Source organism: Sus scrofa, chromosome 1, assembly GCF_054392235.1.
Source record: "Sus scrofa isolate SSC_HxYL_T2T_F1_AM1 chromosome 1, Sscrofa_HxYL_maternal_Yorkshire_Landrace_v2.0, whole genome shotgun sequence".
Taxonomy (NCBI): Eukaryota; Metazoa; Chordata; class Mammalia; order Artiodactyla; family Suidae; genus Sus; species Sus scrofa.
The window spans coordinates 198,835,720-198,854,824 of record NC_139383.1 but is presented as its reverse complement, the minus strand read 5'-3'; positions in this window follow the sequence as shown (position 1 = coordinate 198,854,824).

Here is a 19,105-nt window from a genome sequence, read left to right as displayed (position 1 = left end):
GGGGAATCTGAGGTCCATGATCCATGATCAGGGGTCCAAACAGAAAAACAGCAGGAGTAGACAAAAAGCAGCAACTAGTAAAGTAGACAAGCACAGGAGCAAATATATAGACTGGCCCAACTTCATTTTGAGAGCTTACATACATACCTATTGGATCTGGCACTTTGATACCATTTATAACTTTAGAATTTCATCCATTAGAATTTTAATCTTACTGTGTTCATTTCTTTCTAGAACTCTCACTCTCTCCTAACATCTTGAAACATCTCCTTTAGCTTTCCTGACACCCTCTCCTGCTTTTCCTACTATATCTCTTTTTTTTTCTTCTCCTTCTCCTTTTTAGATCATGTGTATCCACTCACCCTTAAAATTGCTGTGTCTTGATGCATGCATTAAGAAGATGTGATTACACACACACACACACACACACACACACACACACACACACACAATGGAATAATACTTAGCCATAAAAAAGAACAAAATAATGCCTGGATGGAACTATAGACTCTCCTATTAAGTGAAGTAAGTCAGAAAGAGAAACACAAATACCATATGATATCACTTATATCTGGAATCTAATATACGGCACAAATGAAACTTTCCACAGAAAAGAAAATCATGGACATAGAGAACAGACTTGTGGTTGCCAAGGGGGAGGAAGCAGCATGGATTGGGAATTTGGGGTTAATAGATGCAAACTACTGCCTTTGCAATGGATTAGCAATGACATCCTGCTGTATAGCACTGGGAACTATATCTAGTCCCTTAAGATGGAGCATGATAATGTGAGAAAAAGAATGTATATATGTATGTGTGACTGGGTCATCTTGCTGTACAGTAGAAAATTTTCAGAACACTGTAAATCAGCTATACTGGAAAAAAATAAAAATCATTTTTAAAAAGCATTAACAGTTCTTTCCAGTCAAAATAAAATAAAATGAAATAAATTAAATTGCTGTGTCTCAATGACCCATCCTTGACCAGCTTCTCACTGTCCCATTCATCCTGGGTTATTTCGTTTATTCCTCTGGCTTGGTTTCAACACCCACATTTGCTTATGACTTCTAAATATTTATCCCTAATCCAATCCTATGTTTCAAGATCTAGAGTTGTAAATATGACTCTCTCCTAGACACTGCAATTTGAATGTTCCACTGGTACCTCTAACTCAGTGTGTCTGTTCCCCAAATCATGTTCTTCCTCCTTGAGCACTTATCTGGTTTACTAATAACATCATGCAACAAATGCTAACTATATATCTATCTATTGTGGCTGTCAAATTCTCATTCTCATGACCTGAGACCCAAGTTAGGTTAATAATAAATAGGTAACACTTAATGAGGAACAGCCACCAATTATTCTTTAGCTTCAGACAGAAAAAGAAAAACATTGCAAGAAAAGGAAAGACCCATTAGTTGGTAGGGATATAAGTGAACATCGTTTCCTTGTTCAAGTCTATATGCCAATGGGAACAGAGCTTTCACAGGTAAAACTGCTTTAGGTGAGGATACTCTTGGCATTGACAGGATAATCCTCTTATAAAAATTATCTCAACCTAGCTCATGCTTCTCCCTAAACTATAAAAGCTTAGTCTCTTGATAATTCAAAGCCAAGATCCTGGCAGTTGTCTTACCTACAAGGCCAACTCCCCGGTAGCTTTCACTTCCTAGTGAGGTGCCAGTATTTCCTGCAACAAAGAGCCCACAGACAGGGCTTCACTCTCTGCTTCAGGTCCACTTGTGCTTATTTCTAAATTTCAAACAAGCCAGGAAGATAATTTACACATACTTCTTGTCACTATTCCATTTAATTATAATATAATTCTACACATGCAAACATGAAAACAGCAATCATGTTTTATTCCAAGTTCTAACTGCATGTAGCAATCATGTGCTTTCACTAAATTATTTCCCATCAAGCATGCATAGCGCCATTATTTCCAGCATGCCAACTGGCCCACCTGCAGCCTCCCACCACCCCCAACAGAAAAGCCAAGTCAAGTTTTGCATACTTGCTCTGCGGTTTTATACAGTGGTCCCCCACCCATAAATACATCCCCCCACACACACACACATGTGCGCATGCACTCTACATCCCAAATGTATATGAGTGCAGCTCTGCTATAGCGCTTCCCTGTCCACCAACATCACCAATCTTGAGATGTTGGTCTAAAAGGGAACTCACTGCTCCTTTTCCTTCTTTTGTGCATGGAACATTCTCACACTTTTTTCTTTTATTTTTAATTATTATTTCCCCAATACAATTTTTTTTTCTGCTGTACAGCATGGTGACCCAGTTACTCATACATGTACACATTCTATTTTCACACATTATCATGCTCCATCATAAGTGACTAGACATAGTTCCCAGTGCTACACAGCAGGATCTCATTGCTAATCCCTTCCAAAGGCAGTAGTTTGTATCTATTAACCCCAAGCTCCCAATCCACCCCACTCCCTCCCCCCGCCCTTGGCAACCACAAGTCTGTCCTCCAAGTCCATGATTTCCTTTTCTGTGGAAAGGTTCATTTGTGCCGTATATTAGATTCCAGATATAAGTGATATCATACAGTATTTGTCTTTCTCTTTCTGACTTACCTCACTCAGTATGAGAGTCTCTAGTTCCATCCAGGTAGATGCAAATGACATTATTTTGTCCTTTTTTATGGATGAGTAGTATTCCATTGTGTATACATACCACATCTTCCTAATCCAATCGTCTGTCAATGGACATTTGGGCTGTTTCCATGTCTTGGCTATTGTGAATAGAGCTGCAATGAACATGTGGGTGCCTGTGTCTTTTTTAAGGAAAGTTTAGTCCGGATATATGCCCAAGAGTGGGGTTGCTGGGTTGTATGGTAGTTCTATGTATAGATTTCTAAGGTACCTCCATACTGTTCTCCATAGTGGGTATACCAGCTTACATTCCCACCAACAGTGCAGGAGGGTTCCCTACTCTACACACCCTCTCCAGCACTTGTTATTTTGGACTTCTTATTCTGACTGGAGTGAGGTGGTACCTCATGGTAGGTTTGATTGGCATTTCTCTAGTAATCAGCGATGTTGAGCATTTTTTTATGTATTTGTTGGCCATCTGTACATCTTCCTTGGAAAAATGTCTATTCAGGTCTTTTGCCCATTTTCCATTGGGTTGTTGGCTTTTTTGCTGTTGAGTTGTATAAGTTGTTTGTATATTCTAGAAATTAAGCCCTTGTCCATTGCATCATTTGAAAGTATTCTCTCCCATTCTGTAAGTTGTCTTTTTGTTTTCTTTTTGGTTTCCTTTGCTGTGCCAAAGCTTGTCAGTTTGATTAGGTCCCATTGGTTTTGTTTTGCTCTTATTTCTGTGGCTTTGGGAAACTGACCTGAGAAAATATTCATGAGGTTGATGTCAGAGAATGTTTTGCCTATGTTCTCTTCTAGGAGTTTGATGGTGTCTTATATTTAAGTCTTTCAGCCATTTTGAGTTTATTTTGGGGCATGGTGTGAGGGTGTGCTCTAGTTTCATTGATTTGCATGCAGTTGTCCAGGTTTCCCAGCAGTGCTTGCTGAATAGACTTTCTTTTCCCCATTTTATGTTCTTGCCTCCTTTGTCAAAGATTAATTGACCATAGGTGTCTGGGTTTATTTCTGGGTTCTCTATTCTGTCCCATTGGTCTGGATGTCTGTTTTGGTACCAGTACCACACTGTCTTGATGACTATGGCTTTGTAATATTGCCTGAAGTCTGGGAGAGTTATGCCTCCTGCTTGGTTTTTGTTCCTCAGAATTGTTTTGGCAATTCTGTGTCTTTTATGGTTCCATATAAATTTTGGGATTGTTTGTTCTAGTTCTGTGATGGGTAATTTGGTAGGGATTGCATTGAATCTGTAGATCGCATTGTGTGGTCTGGCCATTTTTACAATATTACTTTTTCCAACCGAGAAGCATGGAATATCTTTCCATTTCTTTACATCTTCTTTCATTTTCTTGATTAATGTTTTATAGTTCTTGGCATATAAGTCCTTTACCTCCTTGACCAGGTGTATTCCCAAGTATTGGATTTTTGGGGGTGCAATTTTAAAAGGTACTGTATTTTTGTATTCCTTTTCTCTTCTTACTTTTTAAAAATTCTGTATTGCTGTTGAAAAAAAGAGAAACATTAATAGTTGGTTGATGCCAATAAAACTAATTTAAGGTATTATTGAAGAAGAAAAGAGATTAATAACGGTTCCACCTGTGAGGAACAGAAATTGACATGTTAGAGTCAGAGGAACAGGAAATGTTTAAGGAGAAAGTGTGAGAATGTAAAATATCAAATGCCAGAGGGGATGTGTAGAGAAGGGAACCCTCCTGCACTGTTGGTGGGAATGTAAGCTGGTATACCCACTATGGAGAACAGTATGGAGGTACCTTAGAAATCTATACATAGAACTACCATACAACCCAGCAACCCCACTCTTGGGCATATATCCGGACTAAACTTTCCTTAAAAAAGACACAGGCACCCACATGTTCATTGCAGCTCTATTCACAATAGCCAAGACATGGAAACAGCCCAAATGTCCATTGACAGACGATTGGATTAGGAAGATGTGGTATGTATACACAATGGAATACTACTCATCCATAAAAAAGGACAAAATAATGTCATTTGCATCTACCTGGATGGAACTAGAGACTCTCATACTGAGTGAGGTAAGTCAGAAAGAGAAAGACAAATACTGTATGATATCACTTATATCTGGAATCTAATATACGGCACAAATGAACCTTTCCACAGAAAAGGAAATCATGGACTTGGAGGACAGACTTGTGGTTGCCAAGGGCGGGGGGAGGGAGTGGGGTGGATTGGGAGCTTGGGGTTAATAGATACAAACTACTGCCTTTGGAAGGGATTAGCAATGAGATCCTGCTGTGTAGCACTGGGAACTATGTCTAGTCACTTATGATGGAGCATGATAATGTGTGAAAATAGAATGTGTACATGTATGAGTAACTGGGTCACCATGCTGTACAGCAGAAAAAAAAATTGTATTGGGGAAATAACTGTTTAAAATAATAATAATAATAAAATAAAATGCTAGTACATATTTTTCTGTCACCTTAACTTGTGACAGAAAAAGTAAAAGGAAAAAATAAAAATAAAAAAGGAAAAAGAAGAATGTTCATTTCCCTGTGTTCATTCTAAAGTTCACTTCTCACTCTAGGAATTATTCATTCTTTGCCTTATTCCCTCCCAATTCCCTTTTGACATCATATCATTGGAAACAAGCCTAAAAATAGCTAAGTCATGTATATTAAAATGAAAGCTAGAGAAAAGAAACATGTGAGGGTGAGTTGGTGAATTACTAAGCAATGGGGTGAGCAGGCATATGAATATTTGCTTCTGCTTTTCAAAGTTTTGTGCTGTTGGGTACATTCCAAGCTAGGCCTCAAGCCATTATCAGAACATTCATCTCAGTAGGTTTTTCTTTTACTTTTTCCCAAAAATGTTATCAATCAAGCTTTCTCAAAGGCTCATGGCTATTAGCAAAGCAAAAGGGATCCTCAGTGTCTCAGATGCAGGATTACCATTTGCTGCAGGAAGCAGGAACAAAACTAGGAGGAGTTGGCTTTGTGCTGTGTCTCTGTGCTTGAGAAAAAGCCTGAGAGACCTCTGAGAACTTGAAAACAGCCAGCATGACTTCACTATTTAAAAAAGAAATCCTGGATCATTCCAGAAGCACGAAGACAAGTTCAGTACTGAGCAGCCAGAGAAGGTCCCTCCCTGGGACTAGTTTGTGGAATTGACAGAAATGACTTTAGGGATTTTCTTTTTTCTTTCTTTTTTTGTTTTTGTTTTTGTTTTTTTTAGGGCCTCACCCATGGCATACGGAAGTTCCCAGGCTAGGGGTCAAATCAGAGCTACAGCTATTGGCATACACCGCAGCCAAGCAACACCAGATCTGAGTCATGTCTGTGACCTACACCATAGCTCACTGGATCCTTAACCCACTGGAGTAAGGCCAGGGATAGAACCTGCGTCCTCATGGATGCTAGTCAGATTTGTTTCCACTGCGCCACAACAGGAACTCCCCCTTTCTTTCTTCCTTCCTTCCTTTCTTCTTTCCCTCCCTCCCTTTCTTCCTTCCTTCTTTCAGTTTAAGCTGAATGCTCACCAGTCTTAAGAAAAAGGTTGAATATAAAATGAAACAGAATAAATGAATGTTTTCCAACTGTCTCTGTGTGGCCAGCTGCTAATCTGGCTCACCTGGGTAATAATTCTTGCCCTAAAGTCAGCAGAGAGCTGGGCTGTGTGTTTGTGGTGTTTTGTGTTTGTTTGTTTGTTTTTTTTAACCGATGTTGTGTTGTAACCATTTTAGCTGTGAAAGGCTTTGAGATTTAACAAAGAACAATTTGTTAGAAAGAAAATTGCAGTCAGAGTTTGGGATTCTGAACTCACTTCTATTGTTCAACAGATGCTAAAAGGCAACGGTCTCTCTCAGCCTAGGTTTCCTGATTTCTAATGTAAAACATAATGATTCAAGGCTGGTTTCATACTGTTATTCATATCCTAGTTTAAATGTCACCTCCTCAGAGAGATATCCTATCTAATAAAGCATCTGCCTCCAACCACATTGCCACTTTCTGTCACATCACCAGTTCCAACTCCTTCCCCAGACTGCTTTTTTTTTGTTTGTTGCCTGTCTCCCCTAGTTTGAATATAAGGACTCAGAGGGTGAGGACCTTTTGTCTTTGTTGATTCATTTGACGAGTATTGCTTAGTGGCTTCTGGGTACCAGGCACTGTTCACTGTGCTGGGGATGCATCAATAAATTAAGGAGGTAAGAATCCTATTTTCTAATAAAGAAGTTAGGCTTGAACAGGTAAGCAAAGACTGTCTAATGTGTCCAGTGGTAATAGCACTTCTTCTGCTTTGGAGAAGAATAAAGCAGGATAAAAGAATAAGATGGATCATTGGGGAGTATACTGGGTCATCAGAGAATCAGAGAAGGCCACTCTGAGTAGATCACATTTTAAAACAGACCTGGACAATATAAATGAGAAAGAGCTACAGATATCTGGGGCTGGTGTATTACAGGAAGTGAGAACTCTTAGGGTAAAGGCCCTGCTTGGTTCCAATAACAGCAAGGGCTGTGTGCCTGGAGCAGTAAGGGGCATGGTGGGAAGAGATGGAAAGGGAGTCCAGCCTATGGAAGAACATGTAATTCATAGTAAGGACTTTTGGTTTTATTCTAGGTGCGATGGAAAGATAGGCTGGTTTGGGTGAAGGAGTGACTTTGGTTTTTTGAGGCTTACTGTAGCAGCTGTGTGAACAGATTGGAGGGCTTGACTGGAAGCAATGTGACATGTAATGGTCATGGCAATGATCCAAGTAAGAAGTAAAGGTGTTTTGATTGGATGGTGCTGACGGTGGAATTGAGAAAGGCTTCAATTATATATATATATACTTTTTTTTTAAGGTAGAGGCCATAGGACAGGATTTCCTGATGGATTAAATGGGGAAGAAGGAATAGAAAGAGGAAACAAGGATGTCTCCCAGGCTTTGACCTCAACAACTGGAACAGAGATGGGGAGCACACGGGAGGAAAAAGTTAACCTGAGGAGGGAGGCAGGGATGAGAGGTTTGGTTTTATACATATTTATTAATTGTGAGATACCTATTAACAATCCAAGTAGAAATGTTGAAAAGTTAAATATACTGGCTGAAGCTCAAGGGAAACTATTAGAGTCTGGATATATAAATTTGGGCAACATCAGAAAATAGATAAACTTTATTTATTTATTTTTTATTTTCCCACTGTACAGCAAGGGGATCAAGTTATCCTTACATGTATACATTACAATTACAGTTTTCCCCCACCCTTTCTTCTGTTGCAACATGAGTATCTAGACAAAGTTCTCAATGCTACCCAGCAGGATCTCCTTGTAAATCTATTCTAAGTTGTGTCTGATAAGCCCAAGCTCCCGATCCCTCCCACTCCCTCCCCCTCCCATCAGGCAGCCACAAGTCTCTTCTCCAAGTCCATGATTTTCTTTTCTGAGGAGATGTTCACTTGTGCTGGATATCAGATTCCAGTTATAAGTGATATCATATGGTATTTGTCTTTGCCTTTCTGGCTCATTTCACTCAGGATGAGAGTCTCTAGTTCCATCCATGTTGCTGCAAATGGCATTATGTCATCCTTTTTTATGGCTGAGGAGTATTCCATTGTGTATATATACCACATCTTCCAAATCCAATCATCTGTGGATGGACATTTGGGTTGTTTCCATGTCCTGGCTATTGTGAATAGGGCTGCAATGAACATGCGAGTGCACGTGTCTCTTTTAAGTAGAGCTTTGTCCGGATAGATGCCCAAGAGTAGGATTGCGGGGTCATATGGAAGTTCTATGTATAGATTTCTAAGGTATCTCCAAACTGTTCTCCATAGTGGCTGTACCAGTTTACATTCCCACCAGCAGGGCAGGAGGGTTCCCTTTTCTCCACAGCCCCTCCAGCACTTGTTATTTGTGGATTTATGAATGATGGCCATTCTGACTGGTGTGAGGTGGTACCTCATGGTAGTTTTGATTTGCATTTCTCTTATAATCAGCGATGTTGAGCATTTTTTCATGTGTTTGCTGGCCATCTGTATATCTTCTTTGGAGAAATGTCTGTTCAGGTCTTTTGCCCATTTTTCCATTGATTGATTGGTTTTTTTGCTGTTGGGTTGTATAAGTTGCTTATATATTCTAGAGATTAAGCCCTTGTCAGTTGCATCATTTGAAACTATTTTCTCCCATTCTGAAAGTTGTCTTTTTGTTTTCTTTTTGGTTTCCTTTACTGTGCCAAAGCTTTTCAGTTTGATTAGGTCCCATGGGTTTATTTTTGCTCTAATTTCTATTGCTTTGGGAGACTGACATGAGAAAATATTCATGATGTTGATGTCAGAGAATGTTTTGCCTATGTTTTCTTCTAGGAGTTTGATGGTGTCCTGTCGTATATTTAAGTCTTTCAGCCATTTGGAGTTTATTTTTGTGCATGGTGTGAGGGTGTGTTCTAATTTCATTGCTTTGCATGCAGCTGTCCAGGTTTCCCAGCAATGCTTGCTGAATAGACTTTCTTTTTCCCATTTTATGTTCTTGCCTCCTTTGTCAAAGATTAATTGACCATAGGTGTCAGGGTTAATTTCCGGGTTCTCTAGAAAATAGATAAAATTTAAAACAATCTCTTTCACCATAATATTTTTGGTGCTCAACATGGTATGGATACTGAATAAATATTTGTTGAATAAATGGTATATGAATCAAATAAGATAATGTGTATGAAATGTTTTTCAAACTAGAAATCCCTCTGGAAAGAAAAGGTTATATGCAGTATTATAGAATGTTTATCATGCAAACAGAAAACCTTTGAATGAGCAATATTTAGCAAAAGTACAATAGGAAATCTTGCCTCTGAGAGAAACAAACTCCAGGTGGCTTCTTTCCTCCTCCCCCTTTGTATATTTAAAGTTGATACTATCTAATACTGTAATTAAGGGCATTAAAGAACCATAAAAAAAGAATGCTAGTGAAATATAGCAATATTTTTCCTTAATAATGTCTCTTCAAATTGTCAAAAAGATTTTCATAATTTTTTCAAGCTGTTTCAAAAGGAATGATTTTTCAAAAAGTAATTCTAAAAGTATATGGTCATTTTGACAATGTTGGTTCTTCCAGTCCAAGAACATGGTATATCTTTCCATCCGTTTGTGTCATCTTTGATTTCTCTCATCAGTGTCTTATAGTTTTCAGGGTAGAGGTCCTTTGTCTCTTTAGGGAGGTTTATTCCTAGGTATTTTATTCTTTTTGATGCGATGGTAAATGGGATGGTTTCCCTGCTTAATAAGATGGAAGACTATACTCTGATAGCTATAAGATGCAGTTGAAATAAATCAAAGATGACACAAACAGATGGAAAGAAATACCATGCTCTTGGATTGGAAGAATCAATATTGTCAAAATGTCTGTACTACCCGAGGCAATCTACAGGTTCAATGCAATCACTATCAAATTACCAATGGCATTTTTCACAGAACTAGAACAAAATATTTTAAAAATTTGTTTGGAAATACAAAAGACACCAAATAGTCAAAACAGTCTTGAGAAAGAAAAATGGAGCTGGAGGAATCAGGTTCCCTGATTTAAGACTATACTACAAAGCTACAGCCACCAAGGCAGTATGTTACTAGCACATAAAAAGAAATACAGATCAACAGAAGATGATAGGAAGCCCAGACATAAACCCACACACCTATGGTCAACTAATCTATGACAAAGAAGGCAAGAATATATGATGGAGAAAGACAGCCCCTTCAATGGGTGGTGCTGGAAAAACTGGGCAGCTACACGTAAAAGAATGAAATTAGAACACTCTCTAACACCCCACACAAAAAACATGACTCAAAAAGATACATGATAAAAGGGCTCCTATTTAGAATACATAAATAAATCTTACAATGTATGAATTTTTAAAAAGAGTCAAAAGACTTGAATATAAATTCTAGCAAAGATGATACAAGAATGACCCCCAAAAAAGTATATGAGATGTTCAACATCATTAATCATCAAGGAAATGTCAATTAAAATCACAATGAAAGTCTACCACAAACCCAATAAAATGACTTACATTTTTGAAAATGCGACAATGATACCTACTCTCTAGCTATGAGGAAATTATAGGGACCAAACTGGAAAACAAACATCCATCAAATGGTGAATGGATAAATTGTGGCATGTTCATACTCATTTACCTATGTATTACTCAGCTGTAATTTTGACAGATGCCAGTACATAGATGAATCCCAAAAGCTCTATGCTAACTGAAAGAAGCCAAACACAAATGATTCCTTTCTGCTTAATTCCAATTATATGATATTACCGATTTTTTAAGGCAAAACTGTAGAGACATAAATACGTCAGTAGTTATCAGGAGTATTAGGTATAGGAGGGAACTGATTGCAAAAGGACAAGAGAGAACATTTAGGGTGATAGAAATGTTCTATATCCTCATTGTGATGATGTCTGTATATATTTGTTAAAACTCAGACTCGTACACTTAAAATTGGTAAATTTTAATGTATGTTAATTGTTTCTCTATAAAGCTGATGTCATTACATATATTCATTCGATGGGTTTTAAAACATATTACACCATCAACAAGTAAGGATTAGTAAACTAGAAGGCAAATCCATAGAATTTATCTAAAGCACAAAAAGAATAAATTTTAAGGAATAAATAGAACCTCGATGACTTATGGGCCAGTTTCAAGCTGGTTAACACAAATGTATTTAAAGCCTCAGAAGGAAAGAGTGAATACAGCAGATACAAATATTTGAACAAATATTGGTCAAAAAATATTCCAAATATAATTAAAACATCAATCAACAGATCTAATCAGCTTAGTGAACCTCAAGAAGATAAATACAAAGAAAATCAAAACAAGCCACATTGTAATCAAACTGCTAAAGCCCAAAGGAAAAAAAAAAAGCCAGAAAAGAAAAGATGTATTACATACAGAGGAACAACACTCAGAATAAAAAACAACATAAGCCCAAAGAATAAAACTTGCAAGTGTTTAAAAAAAAAACAACTGTTAAGCTAGATTTATATATCCAAGGCAGATATTCTTCAGAAAATGAAGATGTTCCTAAATGAATGAAAGCAGAGACAACATGTTGCTGGCTGACCCACACTAAAAGAAATGCTAAAAAAAATTATTCTAGGTGAACAGAAATGATACCAGCTTTACAGGAAGGAATATAACACACCAAAGAAAGTAAATATGTGACTAGGTATAAAGAGCATTTTTAATTAAATTCTTTAAAAGATAATTTGCTGTGTAAAGCAAAATAACAACAATGTAATATGTAGAAGTTAAATACACAATATTAATAGGACAAAGATGTTAGGGAAGATAAATGGAATAATGATGAATATTATAATCACTAGAGCAACCACTAAAAAACTAAGAATACAAATGTAGTTAAAAATCCAATAGGGGAGATATAATGTAATACTAATATTTTATTAATCCAAAATAAGGCATGGAAGAAGGAATAAAGAACAGAGCAAACAAAACAAACAAACAAAAAAAACAGATTTCTACTCAACCACATCAACAATTATATTAGATATAAAGAGACTAAACACTCCAGTTAAAGATAGCTTATCTTACTGGATTAAAAAAAAAGATACATGCTGTTTACAAATAATGGGCTTTCACTATAAAGACACAGATAAACCCCAGAAAACACAAATTTCATATATCAAGATGATAAAAGAGACATCTCTCTAAATCCTGCTAATATTAAAAGGACTATGTTGGTGCGTTCATAAAGAAACCTTACAATCGTGTCCCAGCTGGCTATAATGTTCATTCAAAATAATGACCAATAGTTACCATAAACTGAGGTTCGTGCTAAACAGGTCATGTGCATCTTTTTAGTCTTCTGAAGTGTACATACATTTTTATTCATACTTTGTAGATGAGGAAGTCAGGGCTTGTAGAGAATAACTGACTTGCCCAAGGTCACATAGCTTGTTAGTAGCAAAACCACTTACTTACTGGATTCATGTCTTGGGAATATTCCTAGTCTCATAACTGTCTCATTAGAATGAATCTAAATGAATTATATTATATTTTAAGGGAAAAACAGTTTTGTTTTGTTTTTTTCCCTCTCTGAAACAATTTATAGCCTGAAGGTCATGAAGAAAGAATGGAAAAGCTACTCACTGAATTGCTGCCACTGTTGCCGTGGAAACCTGAAACGAGATTACATACACATCAGTTTTACAACTCCATCTTTTAATAGGTGCAGAACGTAACCACAGGCTGCTGATTCCTCACGGAAAACTCCCTGAAAAATCCATTTAATCAAAAACCTCCTCAGCTTTTTTTTCTAATACAAAAATCCCAATTTACAGAGTAAGCTGAACTTTGCCAAATGAAGTAGATGGTGATTCTCTTTTTCTGAACTGCTGCCCATCCTCTGCCTGTTAAGAAGTGAACCAAGACAAAAAAAAAAAAAAAATCTTAATAATACTGAAAAGCAAGAACAAGAAGTTACAATGCATAGGATGCATCTGTCTTAAGAGCCAGACCGAGAGGTGCTGAGAGGTAACTGTGGGCCCTACTTTAAAGGAGTGGTAAATATCACTGAGATCAATAGGAAAACAGAGATGAGCTTTCCCTGACAACGGAGGCAGCCTCCTTCACTAGAAGCAAAATAAAATGCTCTTTGGCAGCACAGACCAACCCCCATTGAGTATTTCTGTGATGCTGAGGCATAGACACTGTCAACTAAAAGTCAGCTGTCACAGTAAGATGAAATTCCAAACTGAGTAAGACATAAGTCTGTTTACAAAGAATGAGAGATGTCCTTGCCTATCTAAATGTAGGTGCTTTAACATGCCTCTCTGCAAACTGGTTTAAAAAGTCAAAAAAGAAAACTGAGGGAAGAACAGTAGATAGAGAAAAGTAAAACACAATTTGCCAATTCTTTCATGATGTTTGATTCAGGCTCAGCCAGTAGAAATGATTTAGTAAATATCTTAATTAGGATTGGGTTTGGTTGCAAATGGCAGAAACCCCAAAGTAGCAGTGGCTTGAGCAGTGTAGCATTCTATTTCTCCCTTCTTTAAAGGTCTTAAAAGATCATCTAGGGCTGCGATGGAAGTTCCACAATCAGCAGAGGCCCAGGCTTCCCCAGTTTGTTGTCCCACCATGCTCAGCATGTGACTTACAACTCATGCTCCAAGACGGCTCTTCCCACCGCAATCCATGCATTCACAACAGAGCCAGCAGAAAGGAGAAAGCAGTGAAGAAGGGCACTCTGCTCCTCTTTAAGGACACTCCTCCCTAGTTTCGTACACTTCCTACTTACATTCCATTGGCCATGTCCCAGTGACTTGGTCTGCACCTCTGTGCCACAGACAAGGAGCACCTCAAGAGTTGTGAGGAAACCACCAAAGAGGAAGGGACAGTTGTTCTCTGCATGGTCCAGGGACCCAGTTTGACTGATTTATTCATTTGTTCAAATATTCATTCAAGACACAATTATTAGTCATATGGTATGTGGTAGGCTTCACGCTGAATTCTTCAAATAAAGACAACAATATGACACATAAGTAAATAAATCATTTCAACAAAATGTGTTGGGAATCTCACAGAGGTTAAAAGTATCAAACTTTGTTGTATTTCAAGGAGAGATTTTAAGGCAACTTTCACAGAAGAAATGCCTTGTAAGGTAAGTCTTTAAGAAAAATATGACTGACAATTATACTGGTATAAAAGAGCTGGCAGGTGGGGTAGGGAGGCAGGAGTCATTAGAGAGTGTTGGAAAGTAGAGGAGGCATTCCAGGCAGAAGGAGGGACAGATTACAAAATAGGGGAAAATAAGCTTGTTATGGAGGATTTGGAATGGGGATGGGGAGCTCTAGGAATGGGGGGGATCATGATGAGTTTGTGTTTAGAACGATTGGTCTGGACAGTGTGTGGAAATAGGGAAGACGAATGGGCATAACTGAGAGGAGGAAAACTGTTCATTTATCAAGAATTTGCTGAGCACCATGTCTGTGCCAGGCCCTGTGGCCAGTGTTCAGGATACCAAATGGAGTGCAACAGAAGTAGGAGCCCGCAAGGACCCACAGCAGAGGGAGACTCAAGCCCGTGTTTTAACAGTATTCTGCAACTCGTGTAACCATAGGAAAGGGAAAGATGCCTAACCCTACATGGCTAGTACAGAAAGCTGCAGAGAAAGTAAACTTGAAGTTTGTGAAAGCTGAGTAGAGGTTTGATAGGTGGTCAAAGGCTGCAAAGAGCATTCTTGGAAGAGCATGCGGTGCCTACAAATATAAAGAGTCAGGAGGGAAAATGACAAGTAGTTCAACGTAGGAGTTTAGGCTACAAATGTGAGGGTGGTGGAAAATCAGGCCCAAATTAGGACAGAATCACTAAGCCCTTGATTAGACCTGGTAAGAAGTGACTTTATGGTAGGGTCTGGGCAGGAGGAGGCAAGAGCCTTATTTTCAGTAGGTGGAAGGTGAGGAAGGTCACTGAACTACAGAGCTCCCGTTGGCTTCCCAACCCACCCAGCCCTTCCCCACTCTGCTCATTGCCCAGGAGGCTGAATTCCACCATTAGCATCAACAGGACTCCCTTGTTAGGTTTGGCTAATAAGGAACAAGAGAAGGAGATTAACGGGAAGAGGACTTGAGAGAGTGAGGTCAGGTGGGAATTTACCCTGATGGTGCTACCCAGGGTCCTCTTATCTCCACGGAGCTCTCGTGCTTCTCTCTCTCTCCTAAGGCTCTCACTTCTCCTGGTTCTCTGCCCCTTCTGGTCCCAGAACCACTTCCTGCCCTACCCCATTTGGGCAGCTCACTGCCTACAGGGTATTATACTAACTCTGTGGTTTCCCAACACTATGCCCCTTGTAAATAGTCCCTTTATTAAGTTCTCAAATTATACAATACGTGTGCCAACTGTTTCCTGCCAGAAATCTCACTAAAATAATCACTACCCTCATTTAAACTCCATATCTTTCCAACTCTTACGACTTTCCTGTGTGACTTGGAGCCCCCAATTTCCCAGGAGGAGTGATAAAACCCCTAAGATGGTTCAGATTTCTCACAGCTCTTGGCTAGTAGGTCAAAGATCATAATCTGGGGGGTTCAGGTGAATTCAGATGACTAAAACTAAAATCTCTTACTATCGACAAGTCCAGAAATTAATGGGGGAGATAAACTTATATATTATTAATAGTAAAGCCCACCTAACTAATCTTTGGCATACTTCCTCAGCATGGCATCGTTTTAAGCAAATAATCTTGATCTAAATAAAATCATCATTTCCATGGGGTCAAACGGTGTGGTTCTGGGGATCTAATGTAAAGCATGGTGATTATAACTAATAATATTGTATTGTATACTTACCTGATCATTGCTAAAAGAGTAGGTCTAAAATGTTCTCACCACAAAAAAAGAAATGGTAATCATATTATGAGATAGAGACCTTAACTAATACAATAGTGGTAATCAATTTACAATATATAACTGTGTAAAATCAACACACGTACAACCTAAATTTACGCAATAATATATGTCAATTATATCTCAATAAAACTGGGGGTGAGGAAGACTGCCAGGAAAAAAGTTCCTTTAAATTAAGGCAATGAGGACCCAGGAAAGTGCTAGAGCTTATGCAAGACCACACAGCTAGTCTACTGGGAGGTAGGATTTGAGTTCAGTTCTAGATGTGCTGTCTTCTACTATCTATTTTTCACAGCTATTTAAGAACAGTAGCAACTTAATGTTTGTGCTATCCCAGCTCGCTCCCATGCTAGAATTTTATATCTCAGACACTCAACATCTGTTAAATTTTTTTTATTTAAATCACTTATGGAGTTCCCATTGTGGTTCAGTGGGTTAAGAACCTGACTAGTTTCCATGAGGAGGCAGGTTTGATCCTGGCCCTGCTCAGTGGGTTAAGGATCCAGTGTTGCCACGAGCTGTGGTATAGGTTGCAGATACTGCTGGATCTGGTGTTGCTGTGGCTGGCAACAGTAACTCCAATTTGACCCCTAGCCTGGGAACCTCCATATGCTGAGGGTGTGGCTGTAAAAGAAAAAAAATAAAATAAAAATTAAGAATCATCATTTCTAATTTCCAATTTCAGGGAGAGGGAATTTGTTTATCCAAATCACGCGTTCAGTTCTAATCCTATCAGAGTGGCTCACAAACATGAGCACCTTCAATTCAGCACTCCACAGGGAGAAGTTACCAGAGAAAATGTACTGGTATAGGGTGAGCAGCATCCCTAAAAGCATCTCTCACAGCACGCAGCAGACCCTGGCTAGTCTTTCTCTAAATGAATAATTTCATAAGGCAGATTGTGATGTGCCAAGAAAGACTGATTTAAAGTCTATCTTGTCAGGTATTTTAGTGCTTTTTTCTTTTTTTTGAAGAGAAGTGATAATAGCATATTTACAACTTAATTATATTTCTAGTATTCTAGTTCTAGTCAAATTAGGCATTCCTTGCTTCCACAGAGATTTTTTTTCAGGCGGGGAGGGGTGTTGTCACACCTGCCACACAGCTGGGTCCAAGGACTGCCTGCATATTCCCAGCCTGCTCTGGGGTTAGTTTCCATGCCAACCAGTCTAGGAGTGTTTCCACCCTATCTACCCACTCCAGGACAGACATTAATAGAATAGACATACATGAGGAAGAGGAAAAGTTGAATAAGTGTATGCAATTATTTTTATAGCACTGAGGTCCTAAATTATTCCTTATGCTAGTCCTCTTTATAATGCAAGATAATAGGAAACAGATTATGATGTCTTTCATGCTAAGTGCTCAGAGCTCTTTCAAATATGCTATCACATTATCCTCAGAGCATCCCTAAGAGATAAGAAAGGTCTTATTTCGCAGGTTGGGAAACTAAGGCACACAATGGTGACATGTCCATCTTACAAATACAGGATGAGGCAATTCTAGCACTAGGATAAAAATCCAAGACTCCTGCCTGTAAAATATGCATTTTCACTGTACTTTCTACTCCCATGTCTCCATGAGCTTTAAGCCCCAGAGCAAATCGATTCAACAAATTTTGATTAAATACCATTCTCATTATATTTTGTGTTAACTATAAAACTAGCTAAGGTGTTAGAGGTAGTTTCTGGGAAGGAAAATTGGAATAAACTATTAAAGAAAAAGGCAGATGAATACAAAGATTGGGTAACAGGAAAGCATATATATATATATATGTTAAATATATATATATATTTAACTTAAAAGATTTTACCTAAATTTTATTTTAAGGAAAAGAAACAACTACTTGGCTGTAGAACTGCTGGCATCAGGCATATATGTGACTCAAAGAAACAATAATATGACATCAAACATGGCCAAGATTATCAAAAGACATGATTACCTGGGAGTGAGAGGGAAACTAAGGAAGATGTACCCAAAAAGCGCTAAAATATTGTCAGCCCCTGTTCCATCCGTTCCGGAGGTTCTGTCTGGTCTCAACAGCCTCAGGGAGCAACCTGAAAACAGATAAAAATGTACCTTTGTGAGATGGATCCCGAGGACACATTAAACCCTAGCAAAGTGCTGACTCCATTGCCTTAAAGACCTTGAGATTCAGCCCGCCTCATTACTCCACGCAAAAAGCTACAACCAAATTAGAGATTTTGCTCTATAGCACAGGAAACCATACCTAGTCACTTGTGATGGAACATGATGGAGGATAATGTGAGAAAAGCAATGTGTGTATGTATATATACATATGTGTGCGTGTGTGTGATATATATATATATATATATTACATATATATATATATAACATATATATATATATAACATATATATATATATATATATATATGGTTGGGTCACTCTGTTGTACAGTAGAAACTGACAGTACATTGTAAATCAATTATAATAAAAGTTTTTTAAATAAAATAAAAATAGATGGCACTCTAGCCTGTGAATGCAAAAACATCAGAATGTAATTTTATGCCCCTGATGCTTGTCAAAGCCATAACCAACCACTTCAAAAGCATTCCAGATGTCCATAGCCAGTGATGTGCCAACGTCAGGTGCTTTTTGCACCCTGAGATTTGGGAAACCAGAATACTAATTCTGGATTCATATGTACATATGCATGTATACACACATTTATATTTTTTCTTCCCTCTCTTATTCCCTTTTCATAGAACATTAAGGTGTATCAAGTTAATATCACAGTATTTAAGCATTGTTAATTTTACATCATAGTATTTCAGTTACAGGATATCAACAGAAGAGTAACTGTCATTCAAGGACTTCACTTCCTCTTCTGGGGGAGGGATTGGAGCATTTCAGTGGTTTGCAGGATTGCTGTATTGTGTTAGGCATAAAGATAACCTTGTTCTTGTCTTTATTTGGAGATTAAGCATGGTTTAAAGATGTGTGAGTGCTGAGTTGACAAGGGGTAGACTTGCGATGGTTACTTTTATAAATTAACTAGGCCACCAAATGCCCAGATATCTGCTCAAACACTTCAGGTTGCCTCTCTGAGGGTGTTTCTGGAAGAGATGAGCATATGAATTGG